An 11008-nucleotide genomic window follows, 5' to 3' on the forward strand; every position below is an offset into this window, starting at 1 on the left:
CTATACTTAACTCCCCTACCTCTTAAAGGACAAAACAAAACAAATCATACCAGAAATGCCCTTCCTAGTCATGATTCGGAGACATACGCTTTTATAAACCTCTTTCCCAATGTCTTCCCAAAACCTGATCTCTCCTTTGACAGTTTCTCCTTTCCCGATGTGCCATCATACTCCCATCATTACTCCTCACTTTGCTTTTCTTTAATCATGATCGGTCTGAGAAAACACCTACTTGCCTGGAAACCAATGTTGAACAATGACCACAGTTAAGAGTCAGCCCTAATTAGCTCTTTCTCCCGTGTTCTCTGTTCAGTATTTATTACAACTCTGGCTACTATACATTTTTGTCAGGTACCTAATGCTCCTTTAATAGAAAATCAAATCTAAGAAAGGATGTCAGCAAATTGGCAGACTAAGAGTCTCCTGATGTTCCCTCCTCTTATGGATGCACTGCATAACCACTTACACACAGATCAACTCCCTGTAACAGAAATCCAGAAACTAGTTGAGAGACTCCTAAACACTGGATGTTGAGAAAATAGCCACATTAAAACAGGTAGAAGAAGCCGAGACACATTCGTGCTACAAACACCACCACTAGCACAATGCCTTACAATTGGGAGGGAACCTAGCTTCTCCCTGAGGATCTAAGGGCTAGGAACAAACATCCGGCAACCCAACTTTTATGGCTGTGACCTGAGGTATTGGCTTCCAAGTCAACAGCTCTGAGATCCAGTGGGGTTCAGTATTCAAGAGTCCCCAAAGAGGCAGTTTCAAAGAGACACACAAGCGTTTCCAGCAGCTATTCCTCTGGGCTCAGTACAGAGGGAGCAAGCAAAACTCTACAGCTCCAATTTACTCCTCCCTGGAAGGGGCTGACAGCACAACTTTCCTAGCTGCTCCCTGAGGGTCAAGCTTCTAATCTGGGAGAAAACAGGGCAGGTAATTAGTCGTCCTCCGTGAGACTGAACAAGTGAGTGGGCACTTCCTGTGCCTTCTCTCCCCAGAAAACTAAAAGCTTCTCATCTAAAATAATTAACATGGCAAGGTTTCCCATTCTCATCATTTCTACTCAATATAGTACTAGATGTATTACCAAGAGTAAACAGACAAGAAAAAAAAAAAGCACCCTAATCAGAAAGGAAGAAGTAAAGTTATATTTTTGCAGACGACAGGGTCCTATACAAAGAAAACCCTAACTACTTCATCAAAACAGAACTATATCTAGGTTCAATAAAGTTCCAGGATGAAAATCAACTTACAAAAATCATTGACATTTTTTACACCAACAACAATCTATCCGAAAAGGAACTCAAAGAAACAATCCCATTTACAATAATACGAAAAAGAACAAAATACTTAAGAATAAATTTAACCAAGCAAATAAAAGATCTGTACACTGAAAACTACAAAATATTGATGAAGTAAACTGAAAAACACACAAATAAATGGAAAGATCTTCCATGTTCATGTTTTGGAAGAATTAATATTGTTAAAAAATCCACATTACAGAAAGCAATCCAAAGATCCGATGTAATCTCTATCAAAAATCAAATGGTATTTTATACAGAAATAGAAAAACTATTCTAAAATTTATATGGCAACCCAAGATACCCTAAATAGACAAAGAAATCTTGAGAAAGAAGAAGGCATAACAATTCCTGATTTCAAAATATTACAAAGCTATAGTGATCAAAACAGTATGGTACTGGCATAAAAACATACACATAGATCAATGAATCAATAGGGAGCCCAGAAATAAACTCAAACATATAGCCAACTAATTTTTGACAAGGGCTCCAAGAATACGCAATGGGGAAAGGACAGCCTCTTCAATAAATGGTGTGAGAAAAACTGGATATCCACATGCAAAAGAATGAAACAGACTTATAGACCGCCCGCCCCCCCCAGACACACACATACACATTCGCAACACACAACCCTCAAAAGACATACATGTATGACCTGAAATTTCACAGAAGAAAATATAGGGCAAGCCTCCTTGATAATAGCATTGGTAATAAATTTCTGAATATTGACACTAAAAGCTCTGGTGACAAAAGCAAAAATAAACAAGTGAGAATATATCAAACTAAAAAGCTTCTGCACAGCAAAGGAAACAATCAATAAAATGGAAAGTCAACCCAGAGATTAGGAGAAAATATTTGCAGCCATACAGCTCATAAAGGATTACTCTCCAAAACACATGAATAGTCATACAACTCAACAGCAAAATCAATAAATGACCCAATTTTAAAAATTGGCAAAAGTTCTGAATAAACATTTTTTTCCAAAGAAGACATACGAATAGCTAACGGGTATATGAAAATATATCTCAAAGTTACTGATCATAAGAGAAATGCAAATCAAAACTAATGAGATGTCACCTCACACCTGTTAGAAAGGTTACTGTCAAAAATAAAATAAAATACAAGATAACAAGCAATGGCAAGATCGTAGAGAAAAGGGAACCCTTATGCACTGTTGATAGGAATGTAAATTGGTACAGCCACTATGGAAAACATTCTAGAGATCCCTCAAAAAATTAAAAATGGAACTACCATATGATCCAGCAATCCCACTTCTGATATATACCCAAAGGAAATGAAATCGGTACCTAAAAAAGATATCTGCACTCTCATGTTCACTGCAGCATTATTCACAATAGCCAAGAGACGGAAATAAATTGTCTGCAGAAGAATGGATAAAGAAATTGTGCTATATATACATAAAATGGAATATTTTTCAGACTTAAAAAAAAGATATCCTGCCATATGCAACAACAAGGGTGAACTTGGAGGACATTATGCTAAGTTAAATAAGCCAGACTCAGAAAAAGAAAACAACTTCATGTTCTCAATATATGTGGAATCTAAAATGTCAAAAACAGAAAAACAGAGTAGAAAGGTGGTTAGTAAGGGTGAGGAGGTGTTGGAAATGAGGAGATGTTGGTCAAAGTGTACAAAGTTGTGGTTATTTAGGAGTAAGTCTAGAGATCCATGTACAGCATGATGACTATAATAATATTGTCTTTAATAATGTAAATTTACTAAGAGTTTATTTTAAGTGCTCATCATGAAAAATGAACTGCATGAAAGAATATGTTAACTGACTATAGTAATCATTTCACTATGTAAATGTAAATAAAATCATGTTGTACACCTTAAATAAAATTTAATTAATTATTGCTACTTTACATCCTTTGTGTCATAGCATACTAATACTCAGCAAATTTCAAGCCACACCTCTCTATGTATGTTTTGAGCTTTCCTTGTCTACTCAAAAATAGTCAATGCTGCCTACTCAGAACATTATAATGAAAAATGATATACCCCTGTGGTTCACCACTTGGACATGAGTACCATGAAGAAAAGAATTCCTCATGTTTATGTTTTATAAACTATGGTGGATATAGAATAATTACTGTGGCAATAACTAATAGAACACAATACGTGATAAAATATGATAGATGTCATTGAAATAGTCCATGAAAAAATATCTGTTCAAGGCACTGTCACGAACGTCTGAAATCTATTAATTTTATGTTAAACATGGTACTTTTTATGAAATGATTAAAAATGAAATAGAGATGAGAGTTTTAGAATGTGAAGTATCTAATCTTGTTGTGAACTAGTCTATCAGGTTACACTGAACCTTAAACATAGGCCAAGCAAGAAGAGAACACTGAGAGCTTCTATGTGAATGACACTGAAATTGCAAGAAAAGTTAAGTATGGACTGCAAAGACCAACTGTTTTCATTTAAAGTATTACCTTTCTTAGACTCCAGTTAAAAGTCCCTCCATACCGTTCTCCTAGTATCCAGTAATTATTAGTTACAGAAAATAACAGTACTGAAATATTTTCATCACTATAACAAAAATAAAAACAAAAAATAGGTATTCAGATTTTCCAAAAAACACATTTTACACCTACTTAAAAGTTAAATTTTAATCGATCATTATATTCATTTTTTAAATAAAGCGCATTCGTCCATCAATTCTAGGGAAACTGTTATATTTTCAAATTCTAAAAATTGATGTAAACTGTAACAAATTCAATGTTATTTTTACCTTATTCTACCTCCATAAATTCAACTACAATTATTTTTCCTATTATTACAATCTCCTACTATTTGAGAACATCTTCAGCTGAAAATATATGTAAAAAGCCAGGCAAGGAAATCCAGACTCACCTGCTTTGTATCTCTTGTCCCCTACAGATAAGACTAAAATATTCTTCTACAGTATAATTCCCTCAGTTTATATTTCTCCACAGTGCAACCCCTACAGCCCATTCTAGAGGACCCAACCCTGAAATGAGAGTCGAGAGACCTCAATTCTAGCCCCAGCTCACAATCCGAGTGTCTATGGCTTTGAACAACTCATTTAACCATCATACATTTCAAAGTTCTCTCACTGGAAAAAAACAAACAAACAAACAAATATTTTTAATACATACTCTTAGGAAAATAATTGAGAAAAGATATTTTAAAGCGACTGACAATTTATCTTTTCTGGAAATGTAATATACTTCTAACTTCTACTACATGTTCAAAAATATCAATACCTAACTGACTGTTTTACAGATCTTGGCTTGTTTCCTAAGTGTATTCCACCCCACCCCACCCCACCCAAAATGCAGAAATCAACCACAGGAACTCCAATTTTTAATTATTAATTATTTGCTTCTCTCCATTCCCTTCACCTCACTCTTTCTCTTTCTCTCTGCCAGTACTAAGCTTGGAATTGAGAGTCCTATAGAATAAAATCTAATTAATCATCCAGCTTCTGGAAAGCAGAATTATTTTATTTTACCACATTTACCATACTATTTAGGGTGACATTTCAACATTCGTGAGTCATATCTCTGATCCAAAGTCCACGACAAATCAGATCAGTCCTGTTTCTGCCCCTCTAGAAACCCACCCTCTGCTGATACCTCTATTAGAGCTCTCAAATACTGATCAGTGGCAGACAAAATGTCCATGTCTACTTCCGCCTAGGTTTAAGTTGGTTTCTAAAGAGTGCTACTTTCCAACAAAGCGACAGACCATGGAGATGAAGCGTCTCAGACTCCTTGGCTCCTGGGCTAAGCACTCACCTGGGACACTAAGAGCTGAACACTGAGGGAAACTGCTGGGAGGAAGTTCACAGGTGCCCCCAGTTGGCTCGGAGACAAACCTAATGAAGTGCAGCAGTGGCTGAATTAGCAATGTGGAGCTGATGGATTCCCCCCAGGAGCTCTGTGCATTAGAGTGTTAATTGCTGTCACCACTCCTAGTCCTCTTATGCTGCCCTTTTCTTCCTTGGTAAGCTATTCTCTCCATCCTCCTCAGCCCACAACAATCCACTGAAGCCTAAGGTCACTCTTAAAAAGTCACTGAAGCCAGTATTCTGAGGTTTTAGGATATCCTCCTCAAGTCCAAACCTGACTTTTATTACTCATGCCCTTATTCTAGTGAGCATGAATAGGCCTGCATCCAAATCCTGTGGAAAACAAAACACAACAATTATCCCCTTAGGCTCCAGGATGCCCTCATCTCTTTTTCGGAAGATAAGAGCATTGTGCTTCAGTCTCCCCAGGTACGTGCAAAGGGACTAATAGACTGCTGTGAGCATTGCAAGGACGGCAGGACACCTCCACACGTCTCATAATACTATTCAAGTTTTTAAAAAAATAACATTGCATAAAAAGATTTAAGATTTCAAATAAGATCCCAAAAAGAAGATGAAGAGAATGTTATGATTTACAGGGGGGGGAAAAAAAGGCAGAGGCAGAAGGAAGGTCATCTGAAATCCTCAACACAGAGTGTTAACTTTCTATGCCTCTTCAAATCTTTAATATTTATGAATAGATTCAATGTAATTTTGATACAAAACAGTAACATTACCACTCTCTGATATATTTATGCTCAGGTGCTCTTTAAGTGAATAATTTATCCATTTATCATCTGCCAAGTAGAATACCAGTAACTCTCAATACCGCCATTTACAGATCCATTCATTTACCCAACGCTCCATCATCACATCAATACTCATTCCTCCATTTGCTCATATGCTCATCCGCCCATTTATGCATTCCATCAGTCATCCACATAACCTATCTATAGCCCTAATGTCCATTAATTACCCATCAAATCCTTATACTCACCCAACGTATCATCCTTCTGCTTATCCACTAATTTTCTCCATCATGGTACCATAGCCTCTGATATTACAGCACCCAATGACTATGACAAAGGTTCTGTGATAGTCCAGGAAATAGAAACTAGAGATGCTTCTCATTCCTCACCTGAATTGCTGAACTCACATAGAATTTTCTCTGAAGAAAGCTAGAACAATTCCATGGCTGTGAAGACTTTAGTCACAGTATCCAGAAGTTCACATGACTACTGTTTTTCTCCACTCATCTGCAGACAGCAAAGTTGAACTCCCAAATTCCAAGCTTTTAACAGGAACTCCACAGCACTCTCAGTTACTCCTGCTCAAAACTATGGGAAATCTTTCTTCTCGTTCACCCTCTATTCTGTACGTTATATTAACTCATTTTGAAACCAGAAGTCCTTATGACTTGGATTAAATTTAGATTTAAATTCTAACTCTAGAAATCATTTCTTTATATCAACACTTACTTTGAAACATGCCATACAGATCCTTCCTTTCCATTATTAATACTGCTTGTTTCTTATTATTTTAGTATTTGTACCTAAGAGCCTTTCGAAGAGTGATAGGCTTCATTCTCCCGACTTACTAAAGCAGAAATTATGCAAACAGAGTCCAACAAAGTGTGTTTTAATGAGCATTACAGGTATTTCGTAATAAAATTTGAATAAAATAAAATAGAATAAAATTTGAAGATACCAGAACAATTCATTCTATAGACCACTTTCATGTTACTATTTCATTACACTTTATTCTACCATTACCAACCTCACAAAGATTTGATCTAAAGTCTCTAATGATTTAATGCCAAATCTCAACTGAGAGTGAAGAGCTTCAAAGTCAACCACAATCTAAGTTCTTCCATGCTTCTCCCATGTGAGCTCCCACCCATCCTTCAATTCTGCTGTCCCCCAAACAGGAAATGCTCTCTCCTCTGCCCAGAAAGGTCATCTAATAGGTGTTTACCTAGAAATTGAATTAGTTTCTTCAAGAAGCATTTTTGACACACACTAATATATACGATCAACATGTATGCTTGGATTTGCAAAATCAAAAAACAAACAAAAAAACCCAAAAAACATAAATATAACAAATTATTCCATCCTAGGCACTATGCATATAATTTGGATAAGTGACTTACAGAAGAGTCGTTTGTTTGACTTAAAATACCTTGGCCTAAAAGTATTATTTGCAATTGTTATAGTATATAGCTAAAATAGCACCTATTTCCCCCATTTCACTTTGTCTGTTAACAGACCTTCAAAGAGTAATTTAGCTTCTTTCAGATTCCATTTAGGTTGTAAAGGAGAAAAAAACACTACTTCTACCTTAAACAAAAAAAGACCAGATAATCTATAAAAACCAGACAAAGCCTCCTTCATGGTGCAGGTCTGGTGAAAGCAGCCACAGCCTCTGCAGTAAGCAGGGACAAACTCCCACCACTGAATCTGTCCTCCTTATGGAACAAAGGCCTGAAGCCACTGGGGAAGGGCAGCAAACCCTGTTTCCCTCAGAGACAGATGAGGACTCATTGCTGAGGGAAGAGAAGAGGGAAAAAAAAAAATTCTCATGTAGGGGGTCCTTGGGGTGGGAAATCACTCTGTGTTCAGACCACGATCCCCATGTCCTCACTCTGTGGCAGAGCAAGAGCACAAAGAAAGGCCCCACCCTGAGGCATAGGGACACAGGGAGAAAGGACCTGCCTAAGACTGAGATAGAAGCAGGACAACAAATAATAATCCCTCATTCTCCATCACCCGCTGAGTGGGAACTGAGGGACAAAGAACAGCTGTTTACCATGGGGAGAGGCAGTGTGGGCAGACACACTCTCTGACAGTCCCATGGGGAGAGCTTAAAACTAAGTGTGGAGCAGCAATACTGGGAAAAACCCTGCAACCGCTGAAGATGCCACCTAAGCGCAAGTAATGCTGGAGAAAACCAAGTGTCGGTGCACTGAGGATAACCACAGCAACGACAAAACTCAATCCCAGCTCAACCATGACTACAATGATCCCCACAATCTCTCCCACCTAACAAGACTACGGGACAAACAGGAGATGTGCCCATTGCAAAGCATAATACTATTTTATCTCAGAGTCTATCATCCTACACACAGAATGTCTGGGTTTCAATCAAAATTAAAAATCAGAGAAAAGAAAAATTACTGTCCCTGGACAAAGCAATTAACAGAACCAGAATCAGATATTACCTGGGTATAGGAACTATCATACAGAGGATTAAAATAAGTCTCACTAATAAGTCACAGGACCTAGAAGATGAATGTCCTGTATAAATGCATGAATAATTTCAGGAGAGAACTGAAAACTACATAGGAGAATCAAACGGAAACGCTGGACATGAACACAGTAACAGAGATGAAGGAGGCTTATCAGAAGCAACAATCAGTGAGGATAAAGATAAGTCAATAGAAATTAGCAAAACTGAAGCACAAAGAAACAATAATGATAAAAAGAGAATATCCAATATCAAACAATCTATAAGACAATCATGCCACCTAACATACATACAATTAGAAAGTCTCAGAAAGTAACTTGAGACAAAAAGAGTACAAATATTTAAAGTGATAATGGAGAGGAAAATTATGAAAGTAATCACAGCACAAATTTAAGAAGTTTAGCTAAAAAGAATAACTAAAAACAAACAAAGCAAAACCTAGACACATCATATTCAAATTGCCAAAAAGCCAAAGTAAAGTAAAAAATTTTGAAGGCAGCCTGAGGAAAAAAGACACCACATAGAGAAAAATAAATATCCAAATCAAATTAGATTTCTTGTCAAAAATGATCCCAGTCAAAACAAATAGAGTGACATTTGAAGTCTTGGAAGGAGATTGGGGGGAACTGTCAACTGAGAATTCTTTATGCACAGAAAAAATTTTTTGAGAATTTAGAAAAAAATAATTTCCAGACAGACAAAAACTAAATGAATTCATTACAAACTGATCTAGACCACCAGAAATGTTAATGGAAGTTCTTCAGGCAAAAGAAATATAATACCACACAGAAAATTGGACCTACACTCAAAAAAAGTGAGGAGGAGAAAAAGGAAGAAGGGAAAGAAGAAAGGATGAGGGAGAGGAGGAAGAATTACCATCACCATCTTGAAGATAGTGAAATTGAAGGCTAACATAAAATTCCTTTAAAAATTTTTAACATACAGTCAAATAATTATCTGATGCAAGAAGAATGTATTTACCAGCAGACTTAATATGTTTATACCTTATGTGAATGTCAAATGTATGACAATAACACAAAAATGGGAGGGAGCAAACACGTAGAATCTGTTTCAAGGTTCTTATGGGACACATGAAGAGATATTGAACCATTTATGATCGACTGTGATTAATTTTAAAGATGTATCATGTAAACCCTAGAGAAACCACTGAAGTTTTTTAAGTGGTGTAAAAATAAGCTAATAGTAATGATAAAATGCAATAAAAACACAATTATTCAAATATCATGTGAGAAATAAAAAAATGAAAAAAAAAACACATGGACAAAAAAAGTAAGAAGACTGTAGAGTAAAATCAGAACAACCATAATTACATTGAATGGAAGTGGTCTAGCAGACACTAAAATTTGAGATTATGAGATTAGATAAAAACACCAGATTTAATTATCTACAAGAAAAGACACAGATATGTAAAACAGATGAAAAAGATATGCCATGAGAACATCAATCAAAAGAAAGCTGGAGTACCTATATCAATATCAGACAAAATAGATATAAGAACAAAATATATTATCAGGGATAAAGAGCAACATTGCACAATGAAGAGAGTCAATTAAGAAGTCATAAATGTATGTCAATCCTAAATGTATATGCACTAACAAGAGGTTTCTAAATTTGATAAAGCAAAAACTGATAGAACTAAAAAAAGAAATAGATAAACCCACAATTTTAGTTGAAGATTTCAGCAACATTTGCTCAGTAACCAAGAGGAAGTACACAGAAAAGTAAGGATATAAAAGACTTGAAAAACACCACCAAACAACCTGATCTAATTGACATTAATAGACCATAGCTGCCAACAGCAGCCAAATACACGTTTTTTTCAAGCTCACTAAAAATATTCACCAAGATAGACTACATTCTGAGCCATAAAAAGCTCCCAAAATACTTTTTAAAACTTGAAATAATACTATGTTTTTATTTTTATTTTTTAATTTATTTATTTAAACTAAGTATGTTTTTAAACAAAAGTGAAATTAAACTAGAAATCAATAACAGAAAAATATATGTAAAACTCCAAATATTAAAAAACTAGGCAATCCACTTCTAAATAATTCAAGGATGAAAAAAGAAAAAACAATGGAAATTAGAAAATATTTTAATTGCATGAAAATGAAAAAAATCAAAAATTGTCAAATACAACTAAAGGAGTATTTAGAGACAAACTTAGATAATGGTATGCTTATATGAGAAAACAAGAAAAGCCCTAAATCAATCGTTTAAACTTCCAGCTAAAGAAATAACAAGATGAACAAATTGAACTCAAAGAAGCAGATGGAGGAACAAAATAAAAATAAAGGCAGAAATGAATAAAGTTGAAAAAGGAAAAATAAAGAAATATCAATGAAACCAAAGACTGACTCTTAAAAGACTGAATTGATAACTGCATCCACATTTCAGAAGTTAGAACTTGGTCCCATGGCCTCACTGCAAGGGAGGCTCTCATTTAGTCTGCATACCAGTTAGAACAAGAAATGAGTTCAATGAAGAACTTGCTAGTAGTCTCTCTGCCACATGCATAGGCTCTGACTTGATCAGGCTACATTTGAAATCATGTGCTTACTTCATACCTCTACAATTTAAAAGAAATCTT

Source organism: Pteropus vampyrus, unplaced genomic scaffold, assembly GCF_000151845.1.
Source record: "Pteropus vampyrus isolate Shadow unplaced genomic scaffold, Pvam_2.0 Scaffold329, whole genome shotgun sequence".
Classification (NCBI taxonomy): Eukaryota; Metazoa; Chordata; class Mammalia; order Chiroptera; family Pteropodidae; genus Pteropus; species Pteropus vampyrus.